This window comes from Anabrus simplex, chromosome 6 (genome assembly GCF_040414725.1).
Source record: "Anabrus simplex isolate iqAnaSimp1 chromosome 6, ASM4041472v1, whole genome shotgun sequence".
Taxonomy (NCBI): Eukaryota; Metazoa; Arthropoda; class Insecta; order Orthoptera; family Tettigoniidae; genus Anabrus; species Anabrus simplex.
The window spans coordinates 164,365,490-164,393,034 of NC_090270.1; the positions used below are offsets into that span (position 1 = coordinate 164,365,490).

Here is a 27,545-nt window from a genome sequence, read left to right on the forward strand (position 1 = left end):
AGATGAGAAATATATCGACAAAGACGAGTGTAAAAGATTTTGATATTGTCTTTATCACAATCCGTCACACTAATGTAAAACAAAAACAGCTAAAACTCCTTATGACCAGTTATATCCGTACCAACGTAGTTCTTGAAACATTCACCCAATTTCCCACAGAGAAGTAGATGACAATCTGCACATTAGTCAACCAATATTGTCAAACTCATATTAATTTACGTCGATGACCTGGCTGTTAGGCCCCTTTAAACAACAAGCATCATCATCAAACACACATTTCCACACATATCTTTAATGTACTTCTCATGCAAATGACTCACAAACTAAACATGAAAACACATCCACAAAAACCACTACGGAGGCGCATTTCGATCTATGGATCACAAGCTTGTGAAGTCAAGAGCTTGCCCGTTTGTTGTCGGGATGTCTCTTGTACTGGTCTTGTAAAACACTCTTGAAATTTATAATTCTTCATAAGAATTTATTTGTGTTGGTCCACTGGTTCAATACAAAATTAATACAAGCCATTTAAATCTAAATTCAAGAAGTAAAACATGTTAGACAAGAAAACATGATTATTGGAAATGTTTACATTGTTAACATTAAAATTTTGCCTTGTTTTTCAGTCTAAAAAAATTCTTGTGTGAAAAAAGGTTTTGCGACGTTTATCATAGGCTATAGGCCTACTTTGATGAGTGCAGATCCAATGCCGTTATGTATATATATTCTGGAAGGTTTTTTTAAATCTTACATTATTAGACAGACTTTGTAGTCAGACAAAATATTTTGGATTATGTTTTGTCAATAAGGAACGTAAATATGATGTTTGTGTTATTGACGTAAATTTCTCTTCTTTAAGTGGATAGAATTTAATAAAAGAAAAAAAAAGATAAGAAAAAGGAGTAAGGAAATTGGATAGCGTACTGATGGACAGTTGGTTAAATGAAGAGCCAAATACTCACGCTCATTACCTTCTTTGAGCGGGCTCCGCAATGTTGACGTTTGAGTGAGCGCTGACAGGCGATTGCCTTGAACTGTTCCTACTGAGGGGAAACAGCGCAGAAGGGGAAGAGAGGAGAGATAGAGGGATGGGAGTAGCTCGTTTGTTGTGTGTTGCTGAGGATTTATCATATTGTTGTTGTAAATGTATTGGTTTTTGTTATTTCACTAAAAGGATGCTTGTTTCTTCTGACATTTTGTTAAGGGTGAAGTCAGAGTTCTTTCTTTGATCAAGGTGAATCTGAATATTTTGAAGTATATTTGGGAAAGCATAATTATTGGCTACTAGATTTTGATTTATGGATGAAAATGAATTGTTATATTCAGTCATGTCCTCACCCTTCATAGAAACGTTTGTGTTTTATTGCTGTTGGCATGTTCTTTACAACAAATTAAGAAACTTCCTCCAGTCTGACCAATGTAACTAGCATTACATTGATTGCATTTTAACTTATAAACCCCGAATTGCGAACATTTATTGTTTTAATGTAAGTCTGCTTAATTTGGAACTGGTGTTGTTCGTTTTGAAGGCGATATTCAAGTTTTGGTTTTTTTATATGTTTGTAATGTGATGTAAATTGCTATTCGTTACACCTTGTTATTAGAATAGGAAGTTCTCATCATAGCCTGAACAAGTATTGAAAATGGATCAGATCACAGGCAACATGTTGGCAAGGTCTCCTGGGATTTCTACTGAGGAAGAAAGGAGATGTTCATGTTGTAATACAGCACATTACACGATATAAAGAATATGATGCCTTGTATGAATGTTTCCCATACCTGTGATCAGCCACTATGCTGGGCCCTTTATAATGCTGACGAGGAACATACTCCGGCTCCGTAGTCTCTCGTTTACGCCTTTGGAGTTCCTTCCGTAAAAACTTCTCTGGTCACTGCAATAAAATATACTTATTACATATTTCACCACAATATTCATTAATACATTGGTAATAAACCCTAAACTCAGGCTGCTACATCCTATTGCCCGGGTAAAAATGTCATCCCTGAATACATGTATAACAACTTCATTAATGCAAGAAGAATTCTGTAGGGTAAATATTGCCCATGTCAGACCTTAAGTACTTTGAAACAGTTCTCAATTCTTTGCTGGATTATCTTTTCAGAAGCTGTTCACAGTATGTAAGCCTTCAATGTTTACATGTTCATCTGCTGAGTCTGAGTCACTGTGATACACCAATACACAAGCTTGTTGTCCACGATGTTATGTGTAACGAGCAAAATCACATGTCTACACATAATTTATCTGAAATAATGGTATTTTTTGTAACTGTTTGTACCAGGCCATCTTGCTAATAGCACCAGTGCTTGAAATAACTGTACATTTCCAATGTTCTTATTTGGGCTAAATGCATAGTTACAAAGAAGAAAGTATGCCAATAGTAATCTTAAACTATACATCCTACGACTCAGCCAGTACGAAATCATAACCTAGTCAACAGATGGGTACTTATATTAAAGAACTACAAGACTCATAAAAGGGAGAATTCTCATAGCCCATCATCTACTGTCTGCCAAGGAACTTACGAGAATCATTTAACTAAGAAATTTTCTGTGATTTGCAACATATCTTACACTCTACAGCAATTCAAAACAATACTAGTGATATGAAGTCATAGGTACATGTTTTACATTTTACAGAAAGTATAAGACCACTAGAATGTCCAGTTCTTTAGTTGAATTGTCAGCATAATGGTCTTTGCTTCAGTGTGGTATCGGACTCAGTGCTGGGTAGGCACAGACATTTTAGTTACACCTGTTTAATTACTCTGGCCTTGGAAATGGGTGCATATATATTTGTCTTAATACCATACATATTTCTTTCCCCATTTACTGAGAACAACACACTACAGTGCTAACTACCAAAGAAATGCACAATAGCTGTACACATATTTTACATAGAGTTGGGCTCAGAAAGAGCATCCAACATGCCAAGGCATTCCCAAGTAAAACTGGGAGTCTCTGATTCAAAAAGGCTCACATAGGCTACACACAGATAAGAAAAACATGAGAACGCTAGAGTATATAAGTCAATGGAAGAAAGAAGTTCATAAAGATTTTTTTTTTCAATCACCACTGATCTGCATGTAGGGCAGTCGCCCAGGTAGCAGACTTTTCTTAAACGATTGCAAAGAAATTGGAAATTTATTTAACATTTCCCTTGCTAAGTTATTTCAATCCCTAACTCCTATTCCGACAAATGAATATTTGTCCCATTTTGTTCTGAATTCCAACTTCATCTTCATATTGTGATCTCTCCTGCTTTTAAAGAAACCACACAAACTTATTCATCTACTAATGTCATTTCACGCAATCTCTCTACCGACAGCTCAGAACATACCACTTAGTAGGGCAACTCGTCTCCTTTCTCCCAAGATTTCCCAGCCCAAACTTTGCAACATTTTTGTAACACTACTCTTTTGTCGGAAATTACCGAGAACAAATCTAGCAGCTTATCTTTGGATCTTTTCCAGTTCTTGAATCAAGTAAACCTGGTGAGGGTCCCATACACTGGAACCATACTCTAGTTGGGGTCTTACCAGAGACTTATATGCCCACTCCTTTACATCCTTACTACAACCCCTAAATCCCATCATAACTATGTGAAGAGATCTGTACCCTTTATTTACAATCCCATTTTATGTGGTTAACCCAATGAAGATCTTTCCTTATATTAACACCTGGGTATTTACAATGATCTCCAAAAGGAACTTTCACCCCATCAATGCAGTAATTAAAACTGAGAGGACTTTTCCTTTTTGTGAAACTCACAACCTGACTTTTAACCCTGTTTATCATCATACCATTGCCTACTGTCCATCTCGTATTATCAAGGTCATTTTGCAGTTTCTCACAATCTGTAACTTATTTATTACTCTGTACCGAATAATATTATCCACAAAAAGCCTTATCTTTGATTCCAGTTCTTGACTCATATCATTTATATATATAAGAAAACATAAAGGTCCAATAATACTGCCTTGAGAAATTCCCCTCTTAATCATTACAGGGTCAGATAAAGCTTTGCCTACTCTAATTCTCTGAGATCTATTTTCTAGAAATATAGCCTCCTATTCAGTCACTCTTTTGTCTAATTGAACTGCACTCATGTTTGCCAGTAGTCTCCTATGATCTAATTTACCCTACCAAATGCCTTAGATAGGTCAATCACGATACAGTCCATTTGACATCCTGAATCCAGGATATCTGCTATATCTTGCTGAAATCCTACAAGTTGAGCTTCAGTGGAATAACTTTGCTTAAACCTGAACTGCCTGCTATCGAACCAGTTATTAATTTCACAAACAAGAATGCTTTCCCAAAGCTTACATGCAATGTATGTCAAACTGACTGCCTGTAATTTTCAGTTTCATATCTATCACTCTTTCCTTTATACAAAGAGGCTACTATAGCAACTCTCTATTCATTTGGTTTAGCTCCTTCAAGCAAACAATAATGAAATAAGTACTTCAGATATGGTACTATATACCAACTCGTTGTCTTTAGTATAATCCCCGAAATCTTATTAACTCCAGCTGCTTTTCTAGTTTTCAATTTTTGTATCTTATTGTAAATTTCATTTTTATCATAGGTAAATTTTAATACTTCTTTAGTATTATTCACCTCCCCTATCCGGATATTATCTTTGTAACCAACAATCTTTACACACCGGTACTGCTAACTGAATACTTCTGCCTTTTGAAGATCTTTGCGTACCACTCCCCTTGTTCATCAATGATTCCTGGAATGTCTTTCCTGGAACCTGTTTGTGCCTTAAAGTACCTATACATAGCCTTCCATTTTTCACTAAAAGGGCAAGACGAGATATGAACACGAAAAATAAAGGTTAGCTACCCTACAGGCCTACTTACTGAAAAACACATACTATCTTTCACATTGGCAAGAAACTTTCTGACAAAATTCAATGATATGCAAAATATATGGAAAACTTCAAAGAACTGTACAAAATATAATTGCATGTATTTTTTGCAGTCTCAGACGAATTACTTGTGACCAAATGAACACCAACATATTTAGGGAGGTTTACTGCAGTAATTTACCCCTCTGTTTAAAGACAATGGTTTAGTCCAAGGGGAATGAGAAAAAAACTAATTTATTCAAAATCTGAATTAACCAGAAATGACTATTTTAATGAATATATAGCACAGTACTGTCTATTTACACAAAATAAATTCATTGTAATGAATAATTATTACAGTATTATGCATTCTACCATATCTTAAAACCTGCCATATTTTCATACAAAAATATACTGTATAAACAGTAATAAAACAAAAGCATTTACAGTATTTGTAAACACACAATTTAGCACATGTAACAATACAATAATTCCATTGTTCACCTAAAAATTTTAGTGATTTTTGTTTCTGTCTATTTGTTTAATTTTACATGATAGACAAAATCTTCAATTTCATTTAAATCTTGAAGTGTGTCATCATAATCATTTGACTGAGCTTCAACAAATCTTCTTAAATACTCTACCATTTTGTAAGCTTCAGAAGTGGTCAGTACAGGCTTTTCTATAACGTCATGACTGCTCTCCTCTTTGTCATCAGATGGATTGGAATTTTGTAGCACTGCTTGCAGAATCTCATCTACTGTCAGATTTCCAAATACTGCAACTTCAATGCCAACAGCGAAATACATGTCATAACTGACATCAGTCGCTACCTCGTGCCATCGCTCAGGTTCCGAGTGCATTTCTAGTTCTTCTGGAACAGATTCTGCATTGGTTTCTTTATTTTTTGAAACCTGCTTTATGGAATCAGTTACCAACTGTTTGCTCCGTGATCTGCTTCCAAGCTTTGCTTAATGTTGGAGTAACATTTAATAGATTAATTTTTTTTTTTTTTTTCTTTGTCACTGTCCAGAATTTTAATAACAACCTACCATCGATAAAAATGTTTTAAATTGTGTATTACTCCTTGATCCATCGGCTGCACAACTGATGTCATACTGAGAGAAAAATAGACTATTCTAATGCTCTTGAGTTTAAGAGTCTTGTTATGAGCTGTGCTGTTATCAATAAAGAGCAAAATTTTCCTGCCAGCCCCATACATTTTTCTGTCTAGCGTTACAAGCCCATTTTCAAAAAGTTCACTAGTCATCCAGGCTTTATTGTTAGCCTTGTACTGTAGTGGAAGACAGTATCTTGGTTTTGCCGATTTCCAAATCATTAGCAACAACAACTTTTCAGAGACATCCATATTTGCTCCAACTAGAACGGTTACATTTTCTGTGCAGCTTTTTCCACCATTGCATTTTTCCCTTTAAATGTAAATGTTTTATCAGGAATGCACTTAAAAATCATTAACTGAAGCACTTTCACCACACACATTCTGAAAACAAATGCCATTTCTTTCTTTAAACCCAGTAAACAAACCTGAGCTTGCTTTAAATGCCTAAATTTTCAGCAATTTCTTCTGCTTAACCATGCACTAATGGGCTGCCTAATGAAACGTTATGATCATGGGACTGTTTGAATCACTTTAAAACACACTTTTCAATATTGGGAAATTCATCACCTTTCATTCGTTTCTTCTTTCCTCCCTTTCGGAAAGCCCAGCTTTCCATGATTCTGCCTTTATTTTTTAAATGTATGACAACGTGTTAGGCAAGATTCCATACTCTTTGACGATTTCAGTCTTTACTCCTCTTTCCTCTTCTCTTAGCACTTCAACTTTTTTGCAAGCATTAAACTAGGGCCTACTATATACACCATGCTTTGACATTTTGAACACACTGACAAGGGAACATCGGCAATGGTTAAGTCTGTCTCAAGTGTTATTACAATATTATAAGTCCACCTGTTCAATACAATACAATATGATCCACTATTTCATATGGTCAAATGTTTTTTATACATAATACATAAAAGTCAAAGGTACATGTTTCACCCTCCTTAGGGGCATCATCAGCCTATATCAATCTTAAAAAATAATAATAATACATATACTTATAAATTATAGGTTAAAATGTTGAAAATGGTTTCGTAAAACATTATACAATAACATCTAAAACAACGATAATGCACCAAAGTATGTTAAAAGAGTGAAATTAACAGTTTGAAGATTAAAACGTGATTAAACATGAGAATTTGAGAGTCTAAAACTAAAATGGATCCATATTTTTATAATATCATTAAGACTGTGAAAGCCTTGAGTATAAAAACAATCATCAAAGGGGGGATGGTTCTTCAATTCCCAAGTTGAATCCAAGGTGGTAAAATCACTTTCAGTTATTTAAAACGGAAGTGTGAATGTAATAAACAAGTTTAAAATGTATATGATTGGGATATCTGAAAGTCAAGAAGAAAATGGAACTTCTGTAGAGGCGATGCTTGTGATAAAACGTATGTCAAAGCTAGCAGAGTTCGGAAATTATGGTAGTCGAATGGATCTAAAAGATGGTCAAGTTGATATATAATTCCGTTGAAACATGTGTTGGAATAAATGTTCAGGATTTTTCGTACGGAGCGTATTAAGTACGTCAGGTTGTTACAGCAGCGCTTTCACAGGCTTTCACAGTCTTAATGATATTATAAAAATATGGATCCATTTTAGTTTTAGACTCTCAAATTCTCATGTTTAATCACGTTTTAATCTTCAAACTGTTAATTTCACTCTTTTAACATACTTTGGTGCATTATCGTTGTTTTAGATGTTATTGTATAATGTTTTACGAAACCATTTTCAACATTTTAACCTATAATTTATAAGTATATGTATTATTATTATTTTTTAAGATTGATATAGGCTGATGATGCCCCTAAGGAGGGTGAAACATGTACCTTTGACTTTTATGTATTATGTATAAAAAACATTTGACCATATGAAATAGTGGATCATATTGTATTGTATTGAACAGGTGGACTTATAATATTGTAATAACACTTGAGACATACGTCAACTTCAATACGGAACCAAAATGAGAATAGTCACTTGTAAAATGGTTAAGTCGCCGATCGCGATGAAACTTGGAAAACTGTAACGCTCTTTGTACTTGATAGTGTCTTTGCTTACTATCAACTTGCTAGAAATAGCGTTGTAATTGAGATTTGTTTTTAGGAGAGTGCCCTTGATCGGGATACTAGACAACAAGATATCAAAGTACTCAGAACTGACAGCACACAAGCGCGCAGAGTGCCGAGAAGCGTGCAACATGAGAATATAACAGTTCAATACATCGTGTCAGCATTACTGTAAACAGTGCAATTCAGAGCTCCATACATGTGCATAAAGAAGTTAAAGGGCCGCTACCCAAGAGAATTGCCGTGGTAGGTACACGTGATAACAGAAGTAATAGGGGAAAGGAACTCGTGAAAGAGAATTTTGGAAAACAAGTTTGAAAATAACAAATATATTATACCAATATCAAAGGGGTAACAAATTATCTTTACATCAGAACAAATAGTATGAACTAGCATATGGCGTAACAAAAGCATTAAGCTTGATTTTAAAACACGTAGGTGATACAAGATTTGATTACATCGTCATAATCAAATTCCTAAGCACCAATCACTACAACCTTTGGACATATGTTCCGACACTTCAATTAGGGGAAAGAGAAAAAGGGGGAGGGAACCCATAGATTCTGAAATCAGTTTCTTTGCATTATATTACACAATACGCTAGAAGGGAAGTACATCAAATAAAGTTTCAGGCTCGTGCCAGTAGAATACAAAGTTGGTAGTGTCATACACTTGCTAGATAAGCTCACAAATTGATACAATGTTTACAATAGGACATCAAAAAATGTAACCTCATGCCAAACAATTCTAGAGATTCAGAATAGAAATAAACCAATCTCCAATCCAGGGAGTGATCCTTTTGGTAGATTAGAGAGAAAAAAAAAGGAATTCTAACAAGTGATCCCAAAAGGGATTAAAACACACATGCATGCGCAGAGGCGATAATAAAATTGAAGCTAACCGATGAACATACAAATTAAATTAGCAGACCACATCTTTTGATCAAACACCATTTTTACGCAAAGTTAACAGATAGATGGGATAAGAAAAGAAAACAAGGAAATAAGAAGCAGAGGAATGGGATAGGATAAGGATCAAGCCGCCAAGTCCCCAGCACTAACAGACGCGATGCAAAAGTTCATCTCAGGAGGTAGGAATGTGTATGGGCTAGAATTTTAGATCAGCTGTCCAGTACACCATTTGACACCACATTTTAGGAATATAAATGTCCAAAAGGCAGAACATTTGCACTGCACGAATACTCAGATGTGTCCTGAAGGGACCAAAGTTCAATTTTTGTTACTACGGCGAAGCTCAAGTACAGCAAGGTAGGACACGTTAAATGATAGAAAGAAACAGTGTCTGCTCACCCTTGACAGAAGTCCAGCACGAAGTTTACAAGTAAAATGGACACGGTCCAGCCGTGTACAGAGTTCCAGCTCCCACTGTCTTTAACAAGGTTATACCACAACTGACCTGCCGAATGAACGACACAAGGCCATATATATATGCCAGCGGGGTAGATCGAGAACATACTATAGGCGTGACATCAGAGTGGATGCGCCATGCAGGCGAGCAGTGACAGCAGTAGTACAAGCAGCCGGGAAGCCGACAGTTCGTAACAGCAGAGGGAGAAAAGAGCACCAATTCGAAGGGGAGAATTTTTTTACGTAAGGTAAGCACAAACAGCTCGCAACAAAACACATTGAGGTACACGTAAAAAAGATGTCGGCATCAATTTTGGGGGCCAACATTCATTAGGGTGTTAACTACAGGGCCTAAAAGTTGCGACATTTCAAATTCCGCGCGATCAGCGATGAATACCTGCTGGCCAATGCTAAGCCGGCACACTGCGTGGCTGGAGACACGCCTCTGCACCTCCTCCCCTCCCCACTCCAATTGGTTCGCCGCAGCATGTTTCCCTTCTTCCCGCGCTTGCCGGCTGCTTAGCTGTCGAAGAGAACCAGTGCTACACTTTGCGTACTCTATCAGCCTTCCTCATATCTCTCCTTTGTAATTTCCACATTGTATTCGTCAGTTTACGTTTTCTGAAATGTTTATGAAAACGTTTGAACCGAACGAGTTGGCCATGCAGTTAGAGGCATCCGGGAGATAGTGGGTTCGACTCCCACTGTCGGCAACCCTGAAGATGGTTTTCCGTGGTTTCCCATTTTCACACCAGGCAAATGCTGGGCTTGTACCTTAATTAAGGCCATGGCCACTTCCTTCCAACTCCTAGGCCTTTCCTATCCCATCGTCGCCATAAGACCTATCTGTGTCGCTGCGACGTAAAGCAATTAGCAAAAGAAAATGTATGGTGCCTGTTGTTAATTGTGTTTTTTTTTTTCGGTTTTCTTTTCACTATTATTTAATTTTTCGAATAGACCAAAGATTGTTTTTGTTTACTATCAGTTATTGATGGGGAATTTGCCCGATGTAATGTATATCTTTCTATGATATATGGTAGATATCAATACGGAACATAATAAAATTAATTAATCACGATGTAATATATACGGAGTCTTTTATTGTGTTGCCTTGTAATTGTTTGTTGTTGTACCAGTTCGTACAATGGCCATTTAACTTTTGCGTAAGTAACTGCCATTATACCCAGAAGACTAGTGTAATACTTTAATATAGGTACTTGTTGAATACATAGACCTTCGTCAGCTATAACGCAAAAGTACCGGTAAACAGGTCTGCCTATGATTACTGTATATCCACTGCATATATAAATGCAGATCTTTTTTATTTTTCAAGGCTTTTCCTATTACGTCAAACTTTACTACATTCCATGTCATACTCATATCAAAGTTGCCTATGCATTAAATTTATTTATATTCGACAACCATTCCTGCAATTGAAATGTGTTGTGCCTGTCACGACAAAACATAAATAAATTGTTCAGTACAAGCATAAATAAAAACATTCTACCTATAGGCCTATTCCTTATACCAGAGTATGCAATACGGAAAATACCAGTAGTTTCAAACTCAGAGTTTATAATTGTTGTTGTCGTCTGCGATGTCGTTTCGTTATGACACAACTGATAGCGTACACAAAATGGGCGGGGGGAAGGGGACATAAAAAGAAGATCTGGACCTATAACAAGGTTTTGATATGCCGAGGTACCGAATCCCATTACACTCATTGAGATCCTCTACCTGGGCACGTAATTTTTTTGCATAAAAAGGTATTTAACGTTGTTTAAAGGTGGGTGATTTATTTAGTGGTGGGTGATTTAATTTATTCCATATGTATGTCCACTCTAAAGGACACTACCGACAGCTTTAAGGCGTTTTAGAAGTAAATAATAATTCAAGCGTAGGTAGGACGCGGTACCCCATTCCACGTTTGACCACGCCCGGTGGTACTTAATTCGGAGTTGTACCCACGAATGTGACAACTCACTGGAATTAGCAGGAATGAAAATATAACATTTGAATAAAATATGGGTAGGCCTATATTAGTTTAGGTTATTTATTATCATTATGTGTGAAACGGAACATTATTTAAAGGATTTCAATAATTATAGTACGAAAAGAAGCAAAGTACAGAGCCGCTCCCGTTCAACAGCTAAGCAGCCGGCAAGCGCGGGAAGAAGAGAAACATGCGGCGGTGAACCAATTGGAGTGGGGAGGGGAGGAGGTGCAGAGGCGTGTCTCCAGCCACGCAGTGTGCCGGCTTAGCATTGGCCAGCAGGTATTCATCGCTGATCGCGCGGAATTTGAAATGTTGCAACTTTTAGGCCCCGTAGTTAATGCCCTAATGAATGTTGGCTCCCAAAATTGATGCCGACATCTTTTTTATGTGTACCTCAATGTGTTTTCCAAGTTTCATCGCCTTCGGCGGCTTAACGATTGCCGATGTTCCCTTGTCAGAGATAAAAGGCTCACATTCCAAGGTTGACGACCTTGGGATGTGGGAAGAGAAAGATTTCCAGTGGCCAAGTGCAGATGCCCATAGAAAAGCGACTTTCTAGGCCATGCTGATCCTAATGTACATTCATTGACAGTTGCAGAGATAGGCCTAAAGGTTACGTCCATTAACAATAGTGACTACCTGATTATAACTTGGAAGCTACAACAGAAATAGAGAATTGGGAATTATTTGAAGGTTTTGATTCGTTGAAGCATTACAAAATGAACTTGCAATAACATCTTGACTTTGAATTATCCAAATTGAAGCTTCAAGAATTTGAAATAAATATGACTTTTTTTTTTTTTTTGCACTGATTAGAATAGGAATTTCAAGGGGAATAAACTCTCATTCAAATTATCCAATTTTCACATTATTCAATGTCAAATTAACCAGAGCTAAATTTAAATGTGTATTGTTTGTACAGAGTGTCACAATGGTGATAGTAGCTTGTGATTTCTGTACCACACTGTTAGAGCAAGTGAACATAGTTCTGTGTTACAATAACGGAGAGTGCAAACATAATTAGTTGAATATAATGATTACTCCAGTGCTCAATCATGTAACAATGAGGCTATAATGACAGCCATTTGTTAATGTTTTTATTTATTACTAGCAAGGTACCCGTGCTTCGCTACGGTATTATACTGAAATGTATAATTGAATGCTTATTGTTTTAGATATATAATCCACCGAAATTCGCGATCTGACACGTTTTCAGCGAGAATTCACCAAAATTCTCGATCTGACTCGTTTTCTATTAGATTACGGCACGTTTCCTCCCATTTTTCAATCTGCCTTTCCAGCAATCGATTTCGTACTTCCCGGGCTAGGCTCAGGTATTCTTCCCGGTCAGTTGGGTCCGTAAATCTTTGCCATACCGTATTTTCCTATAATCATTTTTAATCTGGATAAAATCCTTCAGGAGATCCGGCGTGGTGTCATATTGGGTGCCTTGGCGGCACTGAACCCGCGGCCGGACTGCATTCTTAGTCATTACCCGTCCAGGAGCCGTTTCCAGCGCGGTCCGCATATTTGACGACGGTCCGGAACATTATTATTATTATTATTATTATTATTATTATTATTATTATTATTATTATTATTCTTATTATTATTATTATTAATGCTATTCTAATTCTTATCCTTATTATTATTATTACTATTATGTGTTGCTGGGATGAATGATGACAGGGAAAACCGGAGTATCCGGAGAAAAACCTGTCCCGCCTCCGTTTTGTCCAGCACGAATGTCACATGGAGTGACCGGGATTTGAACCACGGAACCCAGCTGTGAGAGGCCGGCGCGCTGCCGCCTGAGCAACGGAGGATCCTTATAAGTACATTAAGAACAGTAAAATCAATTGTTCTCAACTCCTTCTACACCCCACCGCCGTTAGTTTTTACTGCCAACCCCCCCCTCAAAAAATATTAAAAGAAGGCGTGTTTCTTTATGTTTAAGGGAGATTCCAAACACCAATGTTCACGTCTATTACCTTCAGTTTTGAGATATAAGTATTCCCATAAATATAATTTACTTTTGTCACTTCATTTCAAACTACTCCCCCCCCCCCTAAGTGAATTTTCCCGCAAAAAATACTTGTTTCTTTAATAGTGAAGGATCTTCTAAATACCAATTATCACGACTCTAACTTCTTCACTTTTAGATTTATGTGTCCTCGTGAAAGGAATTCAACTCCTTTACACTCCCGCCCCCCAAGATGGTTTCCCCCCCCAAAACCCGTTTTTCTTTGTTTTTAAAGGAGATCCAAATACGAATTTTCACGTCTGTAACAACTTTAGTTTTGATTAGATGTATATATTCTCATACAATTAAAGTCAATTAATTTTTCAATTCTTTCACCCCCCCCCCCCTGCCCCCGCTTCATTGGATTTTCCGAGAATACGTGTTTCTTTACTTTTAAAGCAGATTGCAAATATCAAATTTCACGTCTGTAACATCTTCATTTTTAAGATATCAGTAGCCTAATTAAAAGAATTCAACACCATTTTCAGTCACTTTCACCCCCCTCCACCCAAGTGGTATTTCCGAAAATTAAAAATACACGTTTCTTTATGTTTAATAGAGATAAAAATACCATTTTTCACTTCTGTAACATGTTAAGTTTTTTAGATATACTGTAAAAATTCTCATTTTAAAATTTCACCCATTTTGGGTTCCCCTTACCTGGAGTTTCCAAAAACAAATCACCTATGTTTCTTTACATTTACAGGAGATTCCAAACACCCACTTTTTACGTCTGTAACATTTTACGTTTCCAAGATAATCTTTCAAAATTTCACCCCAATTTGTCACTTCTGTTTAACCGCCATTAATAGGATTTTCCAAAAAATAAAAAAATACGTGTTACTTTATTTTTAAAGGAGATCCCATATACAAATTTTCAGTTCTGTAATATCTTCCGTTTCTGAGATATATGTATCCTCATTAAAGGCATTCAACTAATTATTCACCCTTTTACACCCTTCCTATTGGGATTTTCCGAAAACAAAAGAATACGTGTTTCTTTATTTTTAAAGGAGATTCTAAATACCAATGTTTACATCTATAAACTGTAACAGTTTTGAGATATAGATACACTCATTTTAAAAAATCACCCCCTTTTCACCCCCCCCCCATTAATTGGATTTTCCAAAAACAAAAGAATAAGTGTTCCTTTATTTTTAGAGGAGATTCTAACTACCAATTTTTACATCTGTAAATTTTAAAATTTTAAGATGTAGACACATTCATTTTAAAAAATTCACCCCCCTTTTCACCCCTCAACATTTGGATTTTCCAAAAACGAAAAAATACGTGTTTCTTTACATTGAAAGTAGATCCCAAATACCAATTTTCAGGTCTGTAATATCTTCAGGTTCTGAAATATAAGTAGCCTCATTAAAGGCATTCAACCCATTATTCACCCTTTTACACCCTTCCTATTGGGATTTTCCGAAAACAAAAGAATACGTGTTTCTTTATTTTTAAAGGAGATTCTAAATACCAATTTTTACATCTATAAACTGTAACAGTTTTGAGATAGAGATACACTCATTTTAAAAAATCACCCCATTTTCACCCCCCCATTTTTTGGATTTTCCAAAAACAAAAAATACGTGTTTCTTTATTTTTAAAGGAGATCCCAAACACCAATTTTCAGGTCTGTAATATCTTCAGTTTCTGAGATATAAGTACTGGTATACTGATTAAGGGCATTCAACCCATTTTCCCCATTTTCACCCCTTTTCACCCCTCCTATTGGGATTTTCTGAAAACAAAAAAATACGTGTTTCCTTATTTTTAAAGAAGATTCTAAATACCAATTTTTACATCTGTAAACTTTTATACTTTTGAGATATAGACACACTCATTTTAAAATTTCACCCCTCTTTTCACCCCCTTAGCGAAGGAATATCCAAAAATCCTCTCTTAGCGAGCACCTACATCTTAATATGAATATATCCGAAAAATTTCATTTCGTTACGTCCAGTAGTTTTGGCTCGGCGATGATGAATCAGTCAGTCAGTCAGGACAAGCTACTTTATTTATTACTAGCATGGTACCCGTGCTTCGCTACGGTATTATACTGAAATTTATAATTGAATGCTTATTGTTTTAGATATATAATCCGCCGAAATTCGCGATCTGACACGTTTTCAGCGAGAATCCACCAAAATTCCCGATCTGACTCGTTTTCTATTAGATTACGGCACGTTTCCTCCCATTTTTCTATCTTCCTTTCCAGCAATCGATTTCGTACTTCCCGGGCTAGGCTCAGGTATTCTTCCCGGTCAGTTGGGTCCGTAAATCTTTGACATACCGTATATTCCTATAATCATTTTTAATCTGGATAAAATCCTTCAGGAGATCCGGCGTGGTGTCTTATTGGGAGCCTTGGCTGCACTGAACCCGCGGCCGGCTGCATTCTTAGTCATTACCCGTCCAGGAGCCGTTTCCAGCGCGGTCCGCACATTTGACGACGGTCCGGAACATTATTATTATTATTATTATTATTATTATTATTATTATTATTATTATTAATGTTGTTCTTATTCTTCTTCTTATTATTACTATTATGTGTTGCTGGGATGAATGATGACAGGGAAAACCGGAGTATCCGGAGAAAAACCTGTTCCGCCTCCGTTTTGTCCAGCACGAATGTCACATGGAGTGACCGGGATTTGAACCACGGAACCCAGCTGTGAGAGGCCGGCGCGCTGCCGCCTGAGCAACGGAGGATCCTTATAAGTACATTAAGAACAGTAAAATCAATTGGCCTCACCTCCTTTTACACCCCACCGCCGTTAGTTTTTACTGCCCCCTCCCCCCCCCCCCCCAAAAAAATTAAAAGAAGGCGTGTTTCTTTATGTTTAAGGGAGATTCCAAACACCAATGTTCACGTCTATTACCTTCAGTTTTGAGATATAAGTATCCCCATAAATATAATTTACTTTTGTCACTTCATTTCAAACTACTCCCCCCCCCCCTAAGTGAATTTTCCCGCAAAAAATACTTGTTTCTTTAATAGTGAAGGATCTTCTAAATACCAATTATCACGACTCTAACTTCTTCAGTTTTTGATTTGTGTGTCCTCATGAAAGGAATTCAACTCCTTTACACTCCCGCCCCCCAAGATGCCTTCCGCCCCAAAACGCGTTTTTCTTTGTTTTTAAAGGAGATCCAAATACGAATTTTCACGTCTGTAACAACTTTAGTTTTGATTAGATGTATATATTCTCATACAATTAAAGTCAATTAATTTTTCAATTCTTTCACCCCCCTCCCCCCGCTTCATTGGATTTTCCGAGAATACGTGTTTCTTTACTTTTAAAGCAGATTGTAAATATCAAATTTCACGTCTGTAACATCTTCATTTTTAAGATATCAGTAGCCTAATTAAAAGAATTCAACACCATTTTCAGTCACTTTCACCCCCCCCCCCTCCACCCAAATGGTATTTCCGAAAATTAAAAATACACGTTTCTTTATGTTTAATAGAGATAAAAATACCATTTTTCACTTCTGTAACATGTTAAGTTTTTTAGATATACTGTAAAAATTCTCATTTTAAAATTTCACCCCTTTTGGGTTCCCCTTAAGTGGAGTTTCCAAAAACAAATCACCTATGTTTCTTTACATTTACAGGAGATTCCAAACACCCACTTTTTACGTCTGTAACATTTTACGTTCCCAAGATAATCTTTCAAAAAATTCACCCCAATTTGTCACTTCTGTTTAACCGCCATTAATAGGATTTTCCAAAAACTAAAAAAAATACGTGTTTCTTTATTTTAAAGGAGATCCCATATACAAATTTTCAGTTCTGTAATATCTTCCGTTTCTGAGATATATGTATCCTCATTAAAGGAATTCAACCCATTTTTTACCCTTTTACACCCCTCCTATTGGGATTTACAGGAAACAAAAAAATACGTGTTCCTTTATTTTTAGAGGAGATTCTAACTACCAATTTTTACATCTGTAAATTTTAAAGTTTTAAGATGTAGACACATTCATTTTAAAAAATTCACCCCCCTTTTCACCCCTCAATATTTGGATTTTCCAAAAACGAAAAAATACGTGTTTCTTTACATTTAAAGTAGATCCCAAATACCAATTTTCAGGTCTGTAATATCTTCGGGTTCTGAAATATAAGTAGCCTCATTAAAGGCATTCAACCCATTATTCACCCTTTTACACCCTTCCTATTGGGATTTTCCGAAAACAAAAGAATACGTGTTTCTTTATTTTTAAAGGAGATTCTAAATACCAATTTTTACATCTATAAACTGTAACAGTTTTGAGATATAGATACACTCATTTTAAAAAATCACCCCCTTTTCACCCCCCCATTAATTGGATTTTCCAAAAACAAAAAAATACGTGTTTTCTTTATTTTAAAGGAGATCCCAAACACCAATTTTCAGGTCTGTAATATCTTCAGTTTCTGAAATATATGTAGCCTCATCAAAGGCTTTCGACCCCTTTTTCACCCCTTTTCACCCCTCCTATTGCGATTTTCCGAAAACAAAAAAATACGTGTTTCTTTATGTTTAATGAAGATTCTAAATACCAATTTTTACATCTGCAAACTTTAAAAGTTTGGAGATATAGATTCACTCATTTTAAAAATTCACCCCATTTTCACCCTCCCATTAATTGGATTTTTCAAAAACAAAAAATACGTGTTTCTTTATTTTTAAAAGAGATCAAAAGTACCAATTTTCAGGTCTGTAATATCTTCAGTTTCTGAGATATAAGTACTGGTATACTGATTAAGGGCATTCAACCCATTTTCCCCATTTTCACCCCTTTTCACCCCTCCTATTGGGATTTTCTGAAAACAAAAAAATACGTGTTTCCTTATTTTTAAAGAAGATTCTAAATACCAATTTTTACATCTGTAAACTTTTAAACTTTCGAGATATAGACACACTCATTTTAAAATTTCACCCCTCTTTTCACCCCCTTAGCGAAGGAATATCCAAAAATCCTCTCTTAGCGAGCACCTACATCTTAATATGAATATATCCCCAAAATTTCATTTCGTTACGTCCAGTAGTTTTGGCTCTGCGATGATGAATCAGTCAGTCAGTCAGGACAAGTTATTTTATATATATAGATAGATTTAGTTAATTAAGCTGGAACAAAGAACTAAACTATCCTCAGCTCATCCCGGTTATTTTTGGGGCCGAAGGTTTAAAGCCAGGTGTCCTTTCTGATGCCACAAGATTTTTCAGGTGAAAATTCCAACCTGCGATCTACCAGTATTTGAAACTTAACCATCCGGGTATACAGCAAGGAGCTAAGCTAGTGCACTAATCATGCCCCATCTAGTTCTAGAACTAATTTATTTTAAATATCGTAATATCGTAAGCAAAAATATCTCTTGGTATAACGATTACATAGTTGAATACGAGCCAGCCCACCATTTCTGTTACAACACTTGCCGAAATACAATATTAAGATGCTGATCTTCCTTGACATGGAAAAGCTGAAGTGTTGCAACTTAGGTATTTCATGGCTGGATAACTATATATTTTGAACTGCCTTTCGTAGTGATGTACCCTGGTTATATGTGGTAAATGTGCAGTACACCGAGGGATTAAGACATTGGCCTATATAACTAATGAATTGATATAAAAGGTTAAACTGTGGTTAGGGGCATTCAGCTGAAGCTTGCATTCGAAAGATAGTGAGTTCAAACCCAGCTGTCAGCAGTCTTAAAGATGGTTTTCTGTGGTTTCACAATTTCACACCAGGCAAATGCTGGGGCTGTACCTTAATTAAACCCATGGCCGCTTCCTTCCCACTCCTTCCCTGTCCTATCGTCGCCATAAGACCTATCTGTGTCAGTGCAACGTAAAACCAGTTGTAAAAAAAACTTGTTTTTTATCTATTTTTATGAACTAATCATGAATGGATTATGATGAGTAGGCTCCAGTCAATTCATCACTATTACCATATTTACTCACATAACACCCTCCCCCCGCCCTGTACACGTAATTGCTCCCTTGAGACTTTTAGGACATTTTTCTGAATTTCATTATTCTAGCATTTTTTGCATGCCGTATAATTTCTGCTAGCACTATTGGTAAGAAATTCGACACCCCTTGTAACTAACAAGACTGTTTCCTGGATTCCAGGCACCTCTGCGAATGGAAAGCCAAATGCCATTAACCATCCCTTCCAATTACCCACTATACCGGTCTGCCTCTGGGTGGGACCAGAGATAAGAAAACAAACAGCTGCATTCAGTCTTTTATAGCAGCAAGGTGAGTGTATTGTAAAGTGACATGCAAAATGAGACAAAAGAATAGTAGTTATAACCACGCAGTTTTAACTTACAGTTGTTTATTTTGCAGCAAATAATGGAATCAAGTACATGGGAAGAAAGTTTGGTGTAGAACCAAAATGAAATTGCTACTGGCGGACTCAGAAAGAATAACCCATGTATTGATAGTTTCGTGGCCCAAAGTGTGGAAAATTTCCCAAAGTTGAGAAAGTTTCTTCTACTAGTTTAATGTCGCGCTAATACTCTAAGGTTTTCAGCGACAAATGGGTGAGAGAGGGCTAGAATTGGGAAGGCAGTGGCTGCGTGGCTGCGGAACCATCAAATTTTTTTTTTTTTTTTTTGCTAGGGGCTTTACGTCGCACCGACACAGATAGGTCTACATAAAATCAGCTTCATGGTCCGTATCGCACTTCAATAGATTCACAATTAAGTATTTATTTTCCACCTAGTCGATACAATGATTGCTTAAGGCAATTTTTAATGGTCAAAAGTGGTACATGTTTCGTATGTTATCAACATCTTATAGCGACGATGGGATAGGAAAGGCCTAGGAGTTGGAAGGAAGCGGCCGTGGCCTTAATTAAGGTACAGCCCCAGCATTTGCCTGGTGTGAAAATGGGAAACCACGGAAAACCATCTTCAGGGCTGCCGATAGTGGGATTCGAACCTACTATCTCCCGGATGCAAGCTCACAGCCGCGCGCCTCTACACGCACGGCCAACTCGCCCGGTACCATCAAATTTATAAACCATCAAACTTAGATAAGAAAATTATTTTTCTTCTTTCTCAAATTGGACACGCTGACCAAAATACTGTTTATTTTAATATGCTGCAAAGTATAACAGTGCATATGAAGAGTGTGTCTGGTGTATTAATTAAAACATCAGGCGCGGAGAAATTATGGTGCACCGTCATGTTGGCAGTTACGACAGAGGGTACAAAGAAATACTCTGCCAAAGTGCAATCTTCCAGCTGGCATTGTCGTTCAGAGTGTAGGACAAAGATGGATGTCAGCTGATGTAATGAAAGTCTGGATAAAAGTTGTGTGGGATCGACACCCTGGACCTTTACTTCATAAAAAATCAATGCCTGTTCTGGACAGTTTTCATGGCCATTTAGTGGAGCCAGTTAAAAATGAGATGTCCCATCTCAACACCGCTCTCATCATAATACTGGGCAGGCTAACATCAATTTTACAGCCGCGAGACATCTCGGTGAATAAACCATTAAAAAATTATCTCCACCAGTTTTATGGGGAATGAACGACATCTGGTTCCTTCAAAATTACGAGGGAAAAAAAAGGACAGCATTAAGAAACCAGGCATTAAACAATTTGCTCTTGGACTCTTTGAGCTTGGAATCTGATCATGGAAGACACTGTCGCGAAGCGTTTCAAGAAGAATGAGATATTTATGCAGTGGATGAATCCGAGGATGTTGTCATGTGGGATGACGCACTGGACATGTACAACTCTGCCTTTTATGTCTGATATTTATAATACAATGTTTATGTTGCTAGGGTTGACTCCAAGAACAAGTTGACCTGTAGGGCCTACTACCGCCACCTTTAAACTTGAACACGACACGGTGTTTGAAAAAATCTCACAATAATTCTTCAAATGTTGCATTATTTTAGTTACCGTATTTGCTTTTAAATATTAATTTGATAAATAAAGAAAGCTTTTGAAGTTGTACATCTGAATTTTATGCCTGATTTTTGTGTAGTCATTGCATAATATCCAAGTATTTTCGTCCCTCGAGATTTGACCTCCAAATTTTAAGGAAAAAGGGGGAAAATTATGCGAGTAAAATACGGTACCGTATTTGAAAAGTAATAGCAATATATTTTTGCTATGGGATTACCTCAAGTAATAAGGCATTGTAACTATCACATCTGAGCAGAAGACTTGCAAATTCTATGCACATGTTCATCCTTGAGACCCACATGCCATTATAAATGACATGAGCAAAGACTTCAGATGCATATATAAATTGACAACCGTAAGTTAATGAGCACACACTTAGTGAATACACTGAAATCACAATGCATTCTGATAGGAACCCAAAAAGCTCACGCATAGCTTAATAGAATCCCTATTCAGCCAATAGTACTTCTTTGCAATTTACTGCAAAGACAAAAGCAAAAACCGAGGACATCTTATAGACAAACATCACAGCTGGTATGAGCACAACATAAATACGTATGTCAGTACGTTTTTTACTATCAGGCGAGTTGGCCGAGCATTTAGGGGCGCACAGCTGTGAGCTTGCATCCAGGAGATAGTAGGTTCGAACCCCACTGTCGGCAGCCTGAAGATGGTTTTCCATTGTTTCCCATTTTCACACCAGGCAAATACTGGGGCTGTACCTTAATTAAGGCCACAGCCACTTCCTTCCCATTCCTAAGCCCTTCCTATTCCATCGTCGCCATAAGACCTTTGTCAGTGCGAAGTAAAGCAAATTGAAAAAAGAAAAAGTTTTTTACTCCTTACATTCCATGAGAAAACTCCAAGAATTATTGCCATTAAAAGTACAGAAATTGCTAGCAGAAAGTCTTCAGAGCTGCACTCTCTTTGAGAGGCTCTTTTCTATCGCCACGGCGCATACTGCCCGAATGGCAATAAAAGAGGTAATTTAGAGGATGTAACCTTGAACATGGTGCATACTAAACACACACATATACGAGGGTAATCCCAAAAATAACTCCTATTTTTTTAATAAATACAGAACTCTGTTCGTATTGCTGTTGGTCACAATATTGTGAAGAGTGTTTTCTGCGCTCACATATAAACATGCGCACGCCGCGCTGAGGCATTCAGTCTTGGCTTGGCAGCCGTTGAGAATGGAGCTCCCATTGGATGTTACCGCCAAGTGCGAAGTGTGCGCAGTTATTCGGTTTTTGAGTGCAAAAGGTACTGAACCGGTTGAAATCCATCGCCAATTGATGGAAGTGTATGGTGAGTCATGCATGGATGTCAAAAATGTTTGTAAGTGGTGTAGAGAGTTTGCAGCCGGTCAGACTGAAATTCACGACGAACAAAGGAGCGGGAGATCGTCAATTTCCGTCGAAATAGTCGTGAAGGTTGAGCAAATCATGCGCGAAGATCGGTGGATCACCCTGGATGATCTCTGCACTTTGGTTCCCGAGGTTTCCTGAAATGCCGCTCACAGAATTTTAACGGAAAAGTTGAAATACCGAAAGGTGTGTGCAAGATGGCTGCCACGCACGCTGACTGAAGACCACATGTGGCAACGAGTTGATTCTTCCCGTGCATTTCTTCAACGCTTTGCAGCCGAACAGGACAACTTTTTGAACTCAACTGTCACGGGTGACGAAACCTGGGCGTTTCACTTTACACCCGAGACCAAGCAACAATCACGCCAGTGGCGGCATCCCTCTTCACCAAAGGCGCGGAAATTCAAGCAAACACAGTCTGCCGGTAAAGTCGTGACAACTGTGTTTTGGGATCGAAAAGGTGTATTGTTGGTTGACTTTATGCCCGCTGGGACCACAACTGACGCCGACAGGTACCGTGACACCCTGAACAAACTCAGACAGGCAATTCAGAACCGGAGAAGAGGAATGTTGAACAAGGGCATAAACATTCTCCATAACAACACTCGCCCACACGTCGCCTGGCAAACTGTTGCTCTCCTGCAACAGTTTCAGTGGAACATCATTACCCAGCCACCTTATAGTCCTGACTTGGCGCCCAGTGTCCATCACTTGTTCCCTAAGTTGAAAGAACATTTGGCTGGAAAGCGATTCAGCACTGACGACGGAGTGAAGGATGAGGTTCACAACTTCCTGAACAGCATGGTGGCAAACTGGTATGACACGGGCATACAAAAACTGTTGCAGCGTCTATAAAAATGCATCAACCGAAATGGTGATTATGTAGAAAAATATGTAAATGTTCAAGCTGTAAAATGATGTAAACCATTGTCTATGTATTTATAAAAAAAGTAGGAGACCCATTTTTGGGATTACCTTTGTCTGCGTAAAAGTAAATGTAATGTAATAAATATTTAAAACCTACCTTAATGCAGGGGAGGGTAGAGTTCTCCAGCATCTCAGAAGAAATGGTGCATTCTTTCTGGTACGTGGAAAGCACGCTTAAGGAGAAATTTGAGATAGCCTTTTTTTCTTCTGAATGCCGGGATGGAGTAGCTCCCGGAGTCAGACCTATTCTCAATATTTTGGGTGTGAACGGAAACTCCGCCACTCAGCATTTGATGCCTGTTAACCCTGTTAACTCATTCACTCCTCCCTCATCCTCGAAACAATTATAAGCTGATGATGGATTCAGGCAATATCCATTCTTGAATAACAGCCAACAGCGTCTGTTTATCTTTTTTTTCTACTGGAACAACAAAAAATTCTTGAAGTTCTCCTTTTCCACTCTTCCGAAGAGCCACTGCCCGTAATTGTTCTTCCCCTGTGATACTCGGATCTTCCAAATTTACTCTTGTCAATTTCAATGACCACTCCCGCCTCTCCTATTTTCTTTTCGTTTTTGTCCACCCACGCCACACACACCTCATGGTAGAAGCTTCTCCAATCAATAACAGTCTGTCTTGCAATACCTAGCTCCAACTGAAGAAGAGGGTTTGCAGCTTACCAAAAAAACTAGAAAGGAACCCAGCTGATATTAAGACAGCCGGGATTTTCAAAGAAAGTGTTCTTCCTCATGTTCCAGATGCATTTCACCCCTCCTACCCGCCGACTGCACCTGAAAATAATTGTATTTCTTACTACACTTAATTTTGTAGGCCCTCCACACTTCTCACAGCTCCTCTCCCTCGTAATCAAACCGTGCGGTGATAAACATTCAAGATCTCCTTGAAATTCTCCTCCAAACAATTAAAACAACTAATTTTCAACTCACACCCTCCAAATAAAGCCATAGCAATACAACAACTAAACCTTTGTTTCACCACAACAGTTTCAACCTTAATTTTTCCCGCTACAGTTTAGTATAATTCCATGTAACGTTGTAACATTTCCTGTGCAGTTCGTAAAGATGCTTCTATCAGCAATCCTGTGAACTAAACAGAGAAAAGAAATAAAGAATCATCACCCTCCGCCGAGTCTCCGTGTGCAATGAGTGAAGTGCTTTCACTATGTTTGTCTCTCCAATAAAAGTCTACTGTAGTACTAAAATGTGTATGAGCAGGAGGTAACTCCCTTATCCTACCGACGATCTGTACTGTCTTTATACTCTTATCAACTCTACGCAATCTGTACACTAACCTCAGATTAATAATGTAGTCATTTTTCACTAAATTAGAAGTAATTTTTGGGTATGCTTCATTAGATGGGCTGCAGTTAGGAACCATTTGTAATGAAAAGTAATGTTTTACAATATCTGAAGTAGCAGAGAGGAGAGATCCTTCCCCTTGCTTGCTAGAAACCCACCAACCTGCCCCAAAAAGTATTCTTACTCATACAGAAAAATTGAAAGCGAGACAGCAATGAAATGAAAAAGCCAACATATTTTTAATGTTACAAGTACGTGGAAATTACTGCAGTCTTACTTGGAGAGTGTCTCAGAGGAGAGATGTGATCATTGCGATGTCCAGGAACCCACCATCCTGCCCCAAGAAGTATATTTACTTTTATAACCTAATTAAGATTATTACATGCCATTTTCATTTCTGAAGTAGTTACTTGTATTCCTATTGGCCAATGTAAAGTGGCACATGATCTCCTTCCCGTGAAGAAAGTTAATCATAATCTGTTACCAACTGCAGCACAATAAAAGCGCAAGCAAATGTAACATGTCTAGGGCCGCTTAGCGGCTTCTAACGGTCCAGACCAATTGTGTTTCCTCACGAAACTAGAGGCCTAGGGCCGCAAGCGGCTTCTAACCGTCCAGACCAATGGTCTTGTCCAGATCCTATCCTAATCGCCTGCACGGCAAGAATACTGTCCAGATCCCATCCTAACCATCCACACGGCAAGAATCTTGTCCGTGTAACAATGGTGTAACTAATCACCACCACCAGCTATCGAAGCATAATTCCTAAGTACAGAGGTTGGCAGCACAGAGCACTGCTGGAGAACATCCTTTCTGAGATGACCGCGAGCGAGGAAACAAACGACAGTCGTTACGCGTCTGTGTAAATGTTGGCTCACGAGCTGAACTAATGATATGAAAAATGAAATGCCACCATTTTCTTTGTTGCTACTGGCCAGCTCTGATCAGCTGTGATGGGCTGTGAAGAAGTCTAAGTAACTTTTTTCCCAACAGAAGTCACATGATCAGCAGCCACAGTGTTACCACATTCTGTGAAAATAAGAAAAGTGTGCCATTCAGAGTAACAATAATATCTTGCAGTGTATGTGATAGAAGTATCTAGACTAATGGTCATGTCACTAGCTGGACCTAACCAATCCAGACAAATGGTGTTGTCATACGGGATACTACAAGCCTGGGCGCGTATGCTCCCAGCCCAAAGGTCTTGTCACTAGTCAAAGCTAACCAATCCAGCCCAAGGTCTTGTCATTAGCTACACATAACCTATTCAGCTCAATGGTTTTGTCACTAGCCAGACCTAACCTATCCAGACCAATGATTTTGTCACAAGCCGGACCTAACCAATCCACACTAATGGTGTTGTCCCATCGGATACTAGATGCCTGGGGGCCGCTTCGTAATTCTAACCTGGGGGCTTTGCTTGCCCCCAGTACAACGGTCTTGTCACTAGTCAAACCTAACCAATCCAGCCCAATGGTCTTGTCACTAGCTGGACCTAACCTATCCATACCAATGATCTTTTAATTAGCCTGGCCTCCAAAGGATATAGTGGTCTTGTCACTAGTTCGTAGGTGGCAGTCTTATATATATTACCAATTTTTGATGCTGGACTACTACACACACTACAGCCTGAAGATAAATGAGTAGCGAAGATCTTCCTACTCTTCAGTTGCTCTGTGATCTTACAGTTATCACTGTCACACTGTTTACATTTGACCGACTGCCTTACCAGTTCCGATAAAATGCCCACCTCCAAATCACATTCTAAACAGAAACTAGTATCACTCTCCGTACCAGCTCGAAGGTAATAATTTTATTTTCGGAAGAACTGCGAAATGTTTGGTTAGGTTCACACGACATTGAAACTTTTTGTTCTGGTTTCCCTTGAACTTATCAAATAGCAAACGTCCTTAGGCGTGGCATTGTTTATATTATTTGATGAAATAAAGCACCAAACAATTAAATCAACACATCTGTACGATACAACACTTCAAAACAAAACTACAGGTACATTGTTTATAAACAACACGAGATTCAACAAAAACAAAAGTAAAAATATACACATTCAAGGGGCAAACAGAAATCATTTCATGGAGATCGTATATACACCAGGATAGCCATATAACGCGGATATATATTTTCCAACATGCTGATTTATAGATGGATAGGCCCTGTTGACATTTGAATTGAGTGTGGCACATGGTGGTGGTGATTATTGTTTTAAGAGGAAGTACAACTAGGCAACCATCCTCTATATAACACTAATCAGAGGGAAAAAATTGAAGGGATCCGACACTTCGAAAAATGAAGATATCGGCCAAAGGAAGACACGGGCCACGAAGGTCGTGAAAACGAAAGACCCCCTAGCCCTCGCAAACCTAATAGCGTCGGGGTCGGAAAAGAACAAGAGTTGACCAAGGGAAGTCGGACAGGATAGATCAAAGTGAGGAGCCTGGCACAAGCAAGTGGAAGCAATGCCAGGACTCAGCTGAGGGCCCCGTGGTCGCCAACCCACGCTCCAAAGTTCAGAGCCCCTGAGGCCCCTTTTAGTCGCCTCTTA

At 38.0% G+C, this 27,545-nt stretch overlaps 1 long non-coding RNA gene across 3 annotated transcripts in view; it reads right to left on the minus strand.

Annotated features, from left to right (window-relative positions):
- The window catches only part of LOC136875608 (uncharacterized), an 84,769-nt gene extending 57,735 nt beyond the window's left edge, over positions 1-27,034 (minus strand). For 2 of the 3 annotated variants that reach the window (XR_010860492.2, XR_010860490.2), the window contains exons 1-2: positions 23,765-27,034; positions 1,780-1,892 (exon numbers count right to left, since the gene is read on the minus strand). This is a non-coding gene — a long non-coding RNA (uncharacterized lncRNA). The remainder of the gene's footprint in view (positions 1-1,779; positions 1,893-23,764) is intronic. The other variant, XR_011018416.1, reaches the window with a different exon arrangement.
- Between the last annotated feature and the right edge of the window lie 511 nt (positions 27,035-27,545).